Below are 12658 nucleotides of genomic sequence, written 5' to 3' on the forward strand. Positions count from 1 at the left end.
TCAAACATAAACATTTCCTAACTCAGGGCCTTTGCATTTGCTGTACGTTCTCCCTCGGATTTTGTATAACTGGCTCCTTCCTATCATTCAGGTCTCAACTCTAATGTGACCTCTCAAAGAGACCTCTCCCCACCACAGTTTACAAAGTAGCACCTCCTAGCACCATCTGGCACATTGTTCTCATTTGCTTTCCTCATAATGATCTAAAATTTGTTTTGTTGTTGTTGTTTTCTAGTTTATTATCTATCTCCCTCACAAGAATGTATTTTCCATACAGAGATCTTACCTATCTTGTTTCTCCAGTATCCCCAGAGCATAAAGCCATACCTGGCACATAATAGATGCTTATCAAATATTTGTTGAATAAAGGAAGTATCAAATACTTGTTGAATAGAGGAACTTCATTGCAGTACTGTTTATCATATCCAAAAAAATGGAAACAGTGACCTGAATCAAACAGATCTTATAATCTATCACCTAGTACAACTCACCTGTGGCTTCCCTGGTAGCTCAGACAGTAAGGAATCTGCCTGCAATGCAGGAGACCCAGGTTCAATTCCTGGGTTGGGAAGATCACCTGGAGAAGAAAACAGCAACCCACTCCAGTATTCTTTCCTGGAAAATCCCATGAACAGAGAAGCCTGGAGGGTTGGAGTCCATGGGATCACAAAGAGTCGAACAGGACTGAGCAACTAATGTCATCATATTGAGCAACTAATGTCATCATGTCACAGATCACTTAGAGAATGAAAGAGGTTATTGTTGATAATTACACTACATCTGTAGGCAAAACCAGGATTGCATGCCCAATCTACCTCAATCATTTATTCCAACCCTCTCAATTTGCCGATGAGGACACTTATGAGACCCAGAGAGGGAAAGTGACCCAGTGAAGGTTGCACAGCAAATTAGGGGAAGAGATGGAAAAAGTCTCAGTTATTGACACTCAGACTGGGGCCCTTTATTCCTCACCACTTGGTTGCTCTGAGGCTCAGCAAAACATGCCCAAGTTTGTCACTGTGCCCTCACATGACTCTGGGAAAAAAGAGAGCTCATTTTTCTGTCCCGAGAAGCATGCGGTTTGGAGCTCTTCTTTTTCTCTTATTTTTTCTTCCCCCTTTTTGTGGTCATATGTGGGCTGGCTAGAGGGGAAGCACTTAGGTATCGTGGGGTTTCACTGCTGTTCCATTACATAAGTGAAAGCCCTACCAAGGGGAGAATGAAATGCAAAGCAGGGCCATCTGACCAGCTCCTTGGCTGGTCCCAGGACTGCCTGGGTCACCCCAGGGCTTGGTTCCAGGAAATGCTCATTTCAGTACATTCCTCATCCAACTATTTCTGGAGCATCTTCTGGGTTCCAGGCACTGAGCTATACATGTGGTATATAAGAATGGATAAAAAAAGACATGATCACTGCCCTCGGGGAGAGTTCATTATGGAAAAAAGTGAGGGTTGGATAATAAACATACATACAGATAAATTAATCATAGACATGGTTAGTTCTCAAAAGGAAATACAGTGCTCTGATGAACAGTAGTAATAGTTGACATCTCTTTAAGTCATCTTGGTCTATACCACTTTGTGAGATAAATATTATTATGATCTTCATCTCATAGATGTGGAAAGAGAAGCACCAGGTCACACAGCTGGTATGTGTCAGAGCTGAACCTGAACCCTAGAGATGTGCTTCAGAGTCTGGGTTCTTAACCATGAGCTATCTTGGGCAGCAGTGGCTCAGAGGGGAGTGCATGCTTTCAGTAGATGAGGGAAGGCCTTTCTGAGGAAGTGGCATATAAGCTTAGATGAACTATAGAAAGAACTGGCAGAAGAATGTTCTAGGCAGAAAAAGGAGCATACAGACAAAGGTGGGAAAGAGGCCAATATGTTCTATAATCCATCAGAAGGCCTGGGAGACTGGGGCAGAGGTTGGATTTTTATTAAGGTGCCCCCCACAAAGAGCCTTTATAGACATATATTTTCTCATTTGATCAAACAGCTTGGTTAGGCCAGTCAAGCAAGTGTTATCATCTATGTTTTATAGAACACTGTACATTGTTTCTAGGAACTTGAGGTTGGAGATGAGACTGGCCCCAAGACTTTGAACTTGGGTCAAATGCTCTTTCTCCTCAACCTCCCTGCAGCTGCCTCTTTGCTGCCCCATGTTCCCTTAACTACAATGTACCCCTGTGTCTCTAGCACTTCCTCCTCGTTTCAACTCAGAATTTACCTCTTCAGCTGCCCTAACACCTTAATTTCCAGGGGATCCTGATAAACCAAACTGTTCTCATCTGCTAATGGGGAGTGGAGCCCTGTAGAAACCTAGATGGAACTTGCTCTTCTATCTCTATGCAAACCTACAACAGCCTTCCCTTCTTCCAGCCATAAAATCAGCCTCCAGCTAACTAGCATTCTCTTCTGTGCCAAAGTGGCCATCATTATATGATTCATGGCCTCTTCCCAGAGGAGCCTGGCAGAGTTTGAGCTTTGGGCCTTTGGTTAACAGGTAGCAGTTGACAGATGCCAATAATCCATGCATTGTTCAAATCAGTTAATTCCTGGTCTGAGAATGTGGTTGCATCCACCCCTAGAAACCAGCCCCATGAGATGGGGCTCTGGGCTGTTGTCTCCTCATCGTGGCACATGGGCCCTCCAAGTCCCAGACACCACCTTCCTCTCCACCTCAGCCTGTCCTCTTTCCTACCTTGACCTTGGGGAGCAGACTCACCAGAAGCTTCTCACCATGGGCTCTGAACACATACCTGCTTTCATACCTGCATGTGCTCTGCTTATGACATCCTCCCCACCTTCTTCACTGGCCCCCCACTTTACACCCACGAACACAACCCAGATACCACTAGCCCAGGAAGCCTTCCCTAACTGCACCTCACTGAGTCTTACACTCGCCTTCTCCATGCTTCCAATCACAATGAGTAATGTTGTTTGACTGCCTGCGATATACTCAGCACCCACGGCTGAGCAAAAAGTACTGTAAGTAGGTTATAAGCCAGGCAGTCTGAGTTCTGGGTCTGGATCATCACCATCTGCTGTGTTTACCATCACAGCCAACATTTATAGGGCATTTACAGTATACCTCCCATAGCTCTAAGACACTGACATACATACTCACATTGAATTTTCATAAGTCTTATAAAATTTAGTCACTACAAGATGAGTATTATTATGTCCATTTTGAAAGTGAGAAAAGTAGGGCCCAGAATGTTTTAATTATTTAGCTAAACCACACATTAAGCAGAATACATGGACTGTACTATCATGCATTGAAATTGCCCAGATGAGTTGAGGCCCACTAGTGATCTACCCAGCACTCCTTCTCCTCCTTTTTCATAATATCAGAGAGTGTATTGTCAGAAATAAAAATTGTTCAATTTAAGTTAAAAAAAAAAAAAGATAAACAAAACCTCTCCCAGTCACCTCTGCAAATGCCGTAGCCAAAGATACATAACTCAATACCTTGGTGTATCACTTCCAGGTAACTGATTCAAAGAGGGTATACCCTACTATTACATACCTATTTGCATTTGGCCCTTTCTTCTTCTTCCTGTTTGAGACATGAAGACTGGATCTCCAACAGCCATCTTTTGACCATGAAGCAATCCTACAGGGAAAAAATAAATCAGAAGAAAAGAAGGAATCTGCGATCCTGGTGACACCACTAAGCAACCAGACCAGCCTTGGGTTGCCCAGCTCCGAACTTCAAGGAATTTCAAAGAAAAAATAAAAGTCTTGTTTAAATCGCTGTTGCCTTGATTCTTTGTTCAGTTCAGTTTAGTTCAGTCGCTCAGTCGTGTCTGACACTGCGACCCCATGAATCGCAGTACACCAGGCCTCCTTGTCCATCACCAACTCCTGGAGTCTACCCAAACCCATGTCGATCGAGTTGGTGATGCCATCCAGCCATCTCATCCTCTGTCATCCCCTTCTCCTCCTGCCCCCAATCCTTCCCAGCATTAGGGTCTTTTCCAATGAGTCAACTCTTAGCGTGAGGTAGCCAAAGTATTGGAGTTTCAGCTTCAACATCAGTCCTTCCAATGAACACCCAGGACTGATCTTTAGGATGGACTGGTTGGATCTCCTTGCAATCCAAGGAACTCTCAAGAGTCTTCTCCAATACCACAGTACAAAAGCATCAATTCTTCAGCACTCAGTTTTCTTCACAGTCCAACTTTCACATCCATGCATGACTACTGGACAAACCATAGCCTTGACTAGACAGACCTTTGTTGGCAAAGTAATGTCTCTGGTTTTGAATATGCTATCTAGGTTGGCCCTTTCCTTCCAAGGAGTAAGCCTCTTTTAATTTCATGGCTGCAATCACCATCTGCAGTGACTTTGGAGCCCCAAAAAATAAAGTCTGTCACTGTTTCCACTGATTCTTTGTTACTTGAAGCCAAATGTAATTCCTAACTCACTTATTTTGCTTTGTATACGACCAACCATCCCACTGAGCTGTGTGGTCCTCAAGGGTGAATTCAAAGTCCCTTTTGCCTCTGTACCGATATCAGGAGCACACCACCTGTACTGACCTCAAACAATTCTAACTTTCTCGCCATCTTATTCACCCTCCCTGGAGGCAAAGGACATGAAGTTAGGAAACAAACATTTCTGATTTCATGGCACAGAATTAAGGGAAGGGTTAAGAACAGTGTGGAGAGAAGTTGGCTCTAATGTGTGAAGTACAAACACTGGGAAGAATTGACCCAGCCTCCAACCTGCTCAGATGTGGGAAGGCAAGGCTGGCTGAGTACCATGTGCTCCACCTGATCCTCTGCTTCCAGCAGTGGTGATGCCATTTCCATGCCTGGGAAACCCAGGGCCAGGAGCCAATTTAAACCTGGAAAGTGAAGTCAGGAGAGTACCTGAACCAGAGCTGGCTGTCAGCCTAGGCAAAATAGCCAGCCTCTCCAAGTATTGCAAATTGAGGAATTATCTTACATCTCCACCCTCTGCTCACCACATCTGAAATCCAACTGAAATCAACAAGACAGCTGATGCCAGTGAGATATAAGGCTTGCTGTGCCATGCCCCTGAGACAATGAGTGCACTGGATGTTGGGAAAGTCAACCTCTGGGAACCTTGGTTTCCTCATGTGTACAGTGGAAATAATACTGTCTACTTCTGCTTCCATATGGGGAGTTGGTAATAAGGTCAAAAATAATGGTGAACAGGAAAGTCCTTTTGTAAACAGTAAAGCATTATAAAAACTTGAGATAATGTGTGTATTCATTTTTCTGGGGCTTCCACTTTCACAATTGTGGAAAATTCCTTCTAGATCCCTCATTCTATATTCATTACAATATTTTCTACACTCAAGTGTATACAGTATTGAAAAGTTGTTAAGAGATAAATCCTAATTTCATCATAAAAATAATTTTTTTTCCTTTACTCTTTTCTTATTTTCATTTTATTGTATCTATATGAGAAGATTGATGTTAGCTGAACCTACTATGGTAATCATTTCACAATCTATGTAAATTGAACCATCATGCTGGGTACCTTAAACTTACACAGCGATGTATATCAATTATTTCTCAATAAAACCGAGAGAAAATGACTTTAACATAGTTTCCCCACCCCTGCCATCTCCCACCTCCTGTGGGGCCACCACATAATACAGAAACCAAAGTTTTTAGTCCAGTCATTAGGCTCTGGCCATCTTATTGATGCCACAATTGCAGGGAAACAAGTCTAGGTCACATGTTAGTTCCTGCCCAGCCCTGGGCTGGGTGCTGTCCCCAGGGTGTAGTTGCAGGGACACTGGATATGGAAGTGTGAATCCCCATCATTTGTCAATCCCCCAGGTCAAGATCAGAAGGAATGTACTTTAATCCAACTACAGCATTAAGTCATGGGAGGAGTTGCCCATTAGCTAATGTGCCCAGAGTAGAGGTTAGCTTATCTGATTAGCTCATTGCCATTACCTACTCCTAAACAGAAAGCAGAGCCTGAAGAGACTACAAAAAGGATATGCTAGTTTTGATAGGAGGCAAAAATAAGTAAATAAATATACATTGGAACTCAAAAGGACCTAAGAGATGATCTAATCAGGACACTGTAAACCCAAAGGCTCTAGCTTTATCCTGTTCACCAGTGTAATGGGGTGTTTTCCTCACATCTGAAGGCCTTTATACACATTTTTCATTTTACCTCTCCTCTCCCTGTTATCCTTTTTCTGACTGCCTGCCATCGCCATGTTATCTGCTTGGCCCAATGAGTGGCCCTGCCAGGACTCAGTCAGTTCAGTTCAGTTGCTCAGTCATGTCTGATTCTGTGACCCCATGGACTGCAGCACACCAGGCTTCCCTGTCTATCACCAACTCTCAGAGCTTGCTCAAACTCATATCCATTGAGTCGGTGATGCCATTCAACCATCTCATCCTCTGTCATCCCCTTCTCCACCCACCTTCGATCTTTCCCATCATCAGGGTCTTTTCCAATGAGTCAGTTCTTTGCATCAGGTGGCCAAAGTATTGGAGTTTCAGCTTCAGCATCAGTCCTTCCAATGAATATTCAGGACTGATTTCCTTTAGGATTGATTGGTTTGATCTCCTTGAAGTCCAAGGGCCTTGCAAGAGTCTTCTCTAACACCACAGTTCAAAAGCATTCATTCTTCCATGCTCAGCTTTCTTTATAGTCCAACTATCACATCCATACATGACTACTGGAAAAACCATAGCTTTGATTAGATGGACCTTCCTTTGTTGGCAAAGTAATGTCTCTGCTTTCTTTTTAATATGCTAAAAAGCATATTAAAAAGGTTGGTCTAGGTTGGTCATAGCTTTTTTTGTAAGGAGCAAACATCTTTTAATTTTATGACTGCAGTCACCATCTGCAGTGTTTTTGGAGCCTCAAAAAATAAAGTCTCTCACTGTTTCCATTGTTTCCCCATCTATTTGTCATGAAGTAATGGGACTGAATCCAACTCTTTGGGCCCTATCCTGGGGCCGTCTGGTTAGGGCTAAGCATCTATAAGGATATAGGCACCTAAAGGAGAAGGGGATAGCAAAAGGAGTGGAAGAACTGGACAAACAACACAATCTCTCCAAATCTCAGAAACCTCTGAATATTTCTTATAAAATGGAGCTAATACTGCTTAATGGAGCTGAAGCTCCAATACTTTGGCCACCTGATGCAAAGAACTGACTCATTGGAAAAGACCCTGATGCTGTGAAAGATTGAAGATAGGAGGAGGAGGGGACAACAGAGGATGAGACGGCTGGATGGCATCACCAACTCGATGGACGTGAGTTTGAGCAAGGTCCAGGAGTTGGTGATGGACAGGGAAGCCTGGCATGCTGCAGTCCATGGGGTCACAAAGAGTCAGATACTACTGAGCAACTGAACTGAATACTGCCTATCCTTAAAAGTCTAATTAGAGAAGTCAGGTGAGCTGCCTGGGATACAGCATGTCCTCATTGAATGTTTCTTTCCTTTCCTTCCCAGAAGCTGAAAGATGCTCTCCAACACTCCTGCCTTGTGACTCCACATCACAAGTATGATCAGGGTGCTTCAGAGGGGTGAATGGAGGCAAAAAATCAGGAAATGATCTGCCCCTTGCCACTCAAGCAGCCACCTCCACAACTGTCACCCAGTTACCTAGCCACATCCTAACAATGGTTGGAGTTATGCTGCCAACTCTACCCACAACCTGGGTGCTGTATGGTATCAATACAACGATATTGATACCACTGATATTGGCCACTGGTTCTACACAAGTAAACCAGCCAAAGGCAGAGACCAGTCACAACAAACAAGCCAAGAGGTTTCTCACTGGTTTCTTTCCCTTGCTTTATTCTTTTGAAGAACAATGCATCTCACAGATTTTTGTCTTTTGAGTTGTCCCCTGGGTCAGCTTATCATTGGCACACGGATCCCAACCTAGCCAGTCATCTCAGCAACCTAGCCAAAACTTCAGTCAACAGGGGCAAAATGAATCTTTGGCATCATGGAAAGCCACCACCCAGGGGTTGGGCACTATTTGGCCTTATGAGTTGGGTGCCCAAAAAGATTGCCCAGCTCCAGTTGGCTGATCCATTGGTGAGATTCCTGTGCCCTGGGCCAGTCTCCTAATGTGTTTATTGATGAACATTAACCCCACTTTTAATGACTAAGTCAATTTGATCACAATAGAAACCAAGGGGGTCTGGCCCTGGCTGAAATCTTGGCATTTCTGCCACTAGTAAGCAGTGAACTTACAGCTGAAACCCACCTCTTCTTTCTCTCTCTCCTCCTAGTATTATCTTTCTTTGGATTTTCCATGGAGTTTCATTTCTTAGCAGCTGTTTCCCTGGGTTTTTATCGTTTTACACTAATTTCCTCTTTGTCACTAGTCTTAAGTCCTACTCTCCCTCTGCCTCTGCCTCCTCCACATTACTCTTTCTTCCTCCTTCTCCTCCCTGTCTCCTTTATGTAAACGTTCCTTGAAATGCTTGGACTCCGATGAGAATTGAATAAATCTGTCAAAGAGGGTGAACTAGGAGAATTTACTGGTTAAAAGCAGAAGCCTTTGATGCCAGCTTTGAATTTGAAGCTGAGATTTGCCACTTAGTAATTGTGTAAACTTTGGGCATATGATCTAGCCACCCTGAGCCTCAGTTTCCTCAACTTAACAACAGATGTGACAAGACTCATTTCATGGGATCAAGGGGAACACTGTGTATATATAAACTGTTTTCTCAGCAAAGTGCCTAGTATATGGTATACTGTAAATAAAATTTAACTTGGCAGGGGAAGAAATTTTAACTTAGGAGGGGATAAAGGTATTAACACAGTCTTTGGTCTCTTTCACAAAGTAGATCAGCAAGGTTCCAGCTGGGTTTGTTGAAGGTCTGAGACTCTAAGACTTGCCAGGGATGGGGAGACATGTGGTAGGTGGCCAAAGGCTGAGTCCCATTACTCTCCCACATTCAAAACAGATCCTATTTTCTCTCTTTTTCATGTTGGGTCTCTGAAGAATATTCTGAAAAAAGGATTCCATAGCCACGAAAAGAATTTTGGAACTGGCTTAAACTGATTTTTCACCTGTCCTTTTCCTGGTTATTTTCCTCTTTGCATTCATTCTAAAGAGTAAGTCCCTAACACACAGAACCTACTAAATCATTGTTCCAGTCCCTGTCATTTCCTTGAACTTAAACCTTCCTCTCTCCATGAAAAATTGTAACTGACATTTCTATTTTGCAAAGAAGATGTTGAGGAGTGTAACCCATCCAGGAGACTTTCTTGGGAGTTCATTTTCACAGGCCCGACTATCAGACAGTGAAAGACAGTTATTAGGTGCTCAGTTTCATTTGAAAAAAGAGTCAATTGCCCATTTTCTTTACCATTTGAGAAATGTGGTTACACTCAGAATTTCACATGAGAGCCTGTGGTTGCGAATTGAATTTGAAAAAGTGTTCTCCATCCTAGGCAATGCTGTTTCACTACCCTAAAAAATATTCTCTTAAAATAAACAAGCATGACCTTATTGAAAACAGACCAGAAACAAAGGTCATCTTTATGATCTGTAATTCCCTCAATGATCCCCTGGAAGTAGAGGCCCCATCACCCCATGTTCACAAATGTATTCAGGCTTCCACAGGTTCTAGGCTTCTGGCAGGTGAGTTCAGAGGCCTCTTCCTCCCCCACCCCCACCCTGCACCATATCCATTTTGCATCCCCACATTTATTTGCATCCCTTGTGTTTTGCTGAGGGAGGTAGGACACTGCAAGTGCCTAGGGAGGAAAGAATCCTATGCGGTTACTAGTCCCAGTAGTGAGCCCACATTAAGGTACATATGGTTCAGGTAAACCACTGTAGGATTCATGTTCACGAAAGATGATGTGTACAGACAGAACTATTTGAAGATCTAGGAAACCAAGAGGGACATTTGACTGAAAATTCAATGGTAGCAAAGCTCAGGCCAATATCATATATCAGTGTAGTCCAAGGGCCTAACACACTGCTGGCACACAACAGACACTCAAGAGAGAGCCATTGAATGATGAATGAATCAATGAAAGAAAAAGGAAAAAGCGCTTAGGAAAGAGTCATTCTCCCTTACCTCCCCTACCCATTCCACAATAGTTCATAGTGGGGCTGATGGTCTTTCTGCTTCCCTCATGTTACTCTCCAATTTACCCTTCCATGCTGCAGGAAGAGTGAGCCATTTGAAACTTAAATCAAGTCTGCCAGGCCCATGGCAGGTATGGTCCCTGGCTAGCTCAGTGGCCTCATCCCCTTTCTTCCTATCCCTTTAATTTCTCTACTCCAGTCACTCTGACCTATTATCCATTCCCTGGACAAGTGAAGCTCATTCCTGCCTCAGGGCCCTTTCATTTACTGTTTCATTAGCATAAAACACTATTTCTCTAGATTTTTAAATGAAAAGATACTTTCTTATCATTCAAGTAAGTTAAGTCGCTCAGTCGTGTCCAACTCATTGCGACCCCATGGACGGTAGCCTACCAGGCTCCTCTGTCCATGGGATTTTCCAGGCAAGAGTACTGGAGTGGGTTGCCATTTCAAACCTCATGTCAAGTGATACCTCCTCAGAGTGTCCTTTCTTGAGCACTCAATCTAAAGTAGCCACCTGTTCATTCTCTATCATGTCATCATTTTCTTTTTCCTCGTAACAGTAAGCATTTGGGAAATTATTTTGCTCATTTCTTTGTTTTCACAATTATTGTCAGTCTTGGGCTCTAGAATGCAAGCTCCTTCGATTGTATTCACTGTCTAATCCTCCAGTGCCTGGAACAAGAATGGCACATGCAGGCCTCTATAAATATTTTGAATGAATTAATAAAAGCAGCCTTGGCATCCTAAGGGCTCTGGGAAACAAGTGAATTCACCCAGGAGGCTAATGCATCAGAAACAGAAAATAGATGCCTCAAACAGAAGTGCCAAGAAGGAATAAATATGAATGATAATAGCTAACATTTGTAGAGTACTTACTATATGCCAGATATTTTACCAAGCCCTCAATATTTATCATCCATAATTCTCACAGCCATCCTTGGAGGTAGGTCAAATTATCCCTATTTTTTAGATAAGTTGATGCTTTTGAACTGTGGTGTTAGAGAAGACTCTTGAGAGTCCCTTGGACTGAAAGGAGATCAAACCAGTCAATTCTAAAGGAAATCAGTCCTGAATATTTATTGGAAGGACTGACGCTGAAGCTCCATTACTTTGGCCACCTGATGCAAAGAACTGATTCCTTGGAAAAGACCCTGATTCTGGGAAAGATTGAAGGCAGGAGAAGGGGATGACAGAAGATGAGATGGTTGGATGGCATCACCAACTCGATGGACATGAGTTTGAGCAAGCTCTGGGAGTTGGTGATGGACAGGGAAGCCTGGGGTGCTGCAGTCCACGGGGTCACAAAGGGTCACACACGACTGAGCGGCTGAACTGAACTGAACTGATACAAAGAGAGTAAACAACATATCCTCTGACAAAAGTGGAAAATAGAAAAGCAAAGAAACAAACCAGACTGTGAACCACTACACTACAGCTCTTCCTTCATACTGTCTTGCTCAGAGCATACATGGGCTAACAGCCACTCCTGGGGAGACTATAGGAGGCAGGTAGAAATATGAAGCAAGTCATAACATCACTAAGTATTAGAGGAATGTAAATCAATGGTCAGAATGAAATATCACCTCACAATGGTCAGAATGGCCATCATCAAAAAGTCTACAAATTTGATTATGCTGGAGAGGGTGTAGAGAAAAGCAAACCCTCTTACACTGTTGGTAGGAATGTAAATTGGTATAGCCACTATGGAAAACAGCATGGAGATTCTTCAAAAAACTAAAACTACAGCTACCATATGATCCAGCAATCCTATTCCTGGGCATATATCCAGAAAAGATGAAAACTACAATTCAAAAAGATACCCCAATGTTCACAGCAGCATTATTTACAATAGTCAAGATATGGAAGCAACCTAAGAATCCATCAATAGATGAATGGATAAAGAAGACGTGGTATGTATATATATATATTATACACACACGCATATATATATACACACACACACACACACGTATACACACACAGACACACACAATGGAATACTGCTGCTGTTGCTGCTGCTAAGTCTCTTCAGTCGTGTCCAACTCTGTGCAACTCCATAGACGGCAGCCCACCAGGCTCCCCCATCCCTGGGATTCTCCAGGCAAGAACACTGGAATGGGTTGCCATTGCCTTCTCCAATGCATGAAAGTGGAAAGTGAAAGTGAAGTCACTCGGTCGTGTCCGACTTGTTGCGACCCCATGGACTACAGCCCACCAGGCTCCTCCATCCATGGGAATCTCCAGGCAAGGGTACTGGAGTGGGGTGCCATTGCCTTCTCCAAATGGAATACTACTCAGCCATAAAAAAGAATGAAACAATGCTATTTGCAGCAACAAGGATGAATCTAGAGATTATCATACTAAGTGAAATAAATTAGATAAAAAATGACAAATACCAAATGATATCACTTATATGTGGAATCTAAAAAAATGATACAAATTAACTTATTTACAAAACAGAAACAGACTCCTACACACAGAAAACAAACATATGATTACCAAAGCAGAAAGGTGGGGGAGGGATAAATTTGGAGTTTGGGATTAATAGATATACACTATTATATATAAAATACATAACCAACAAGG

Source organism: Bos indicus x Bos taurus, chromosome 7, assembly GCF_003369695.1.
Source record: "Bos indicus x Bos taurus breed Angus x Brahman F1 hybrid chromosome 7, Bos_hybrid_MaternalHap_v2.0, whole genome shotgun sequence".
Classification (NCBI taxonomy): Eukaryota; Metazoa; Chordata; class Mammalia; order Artiodactyla; family Bovidae; genus Bos; species Bos indicus x Bos taurus.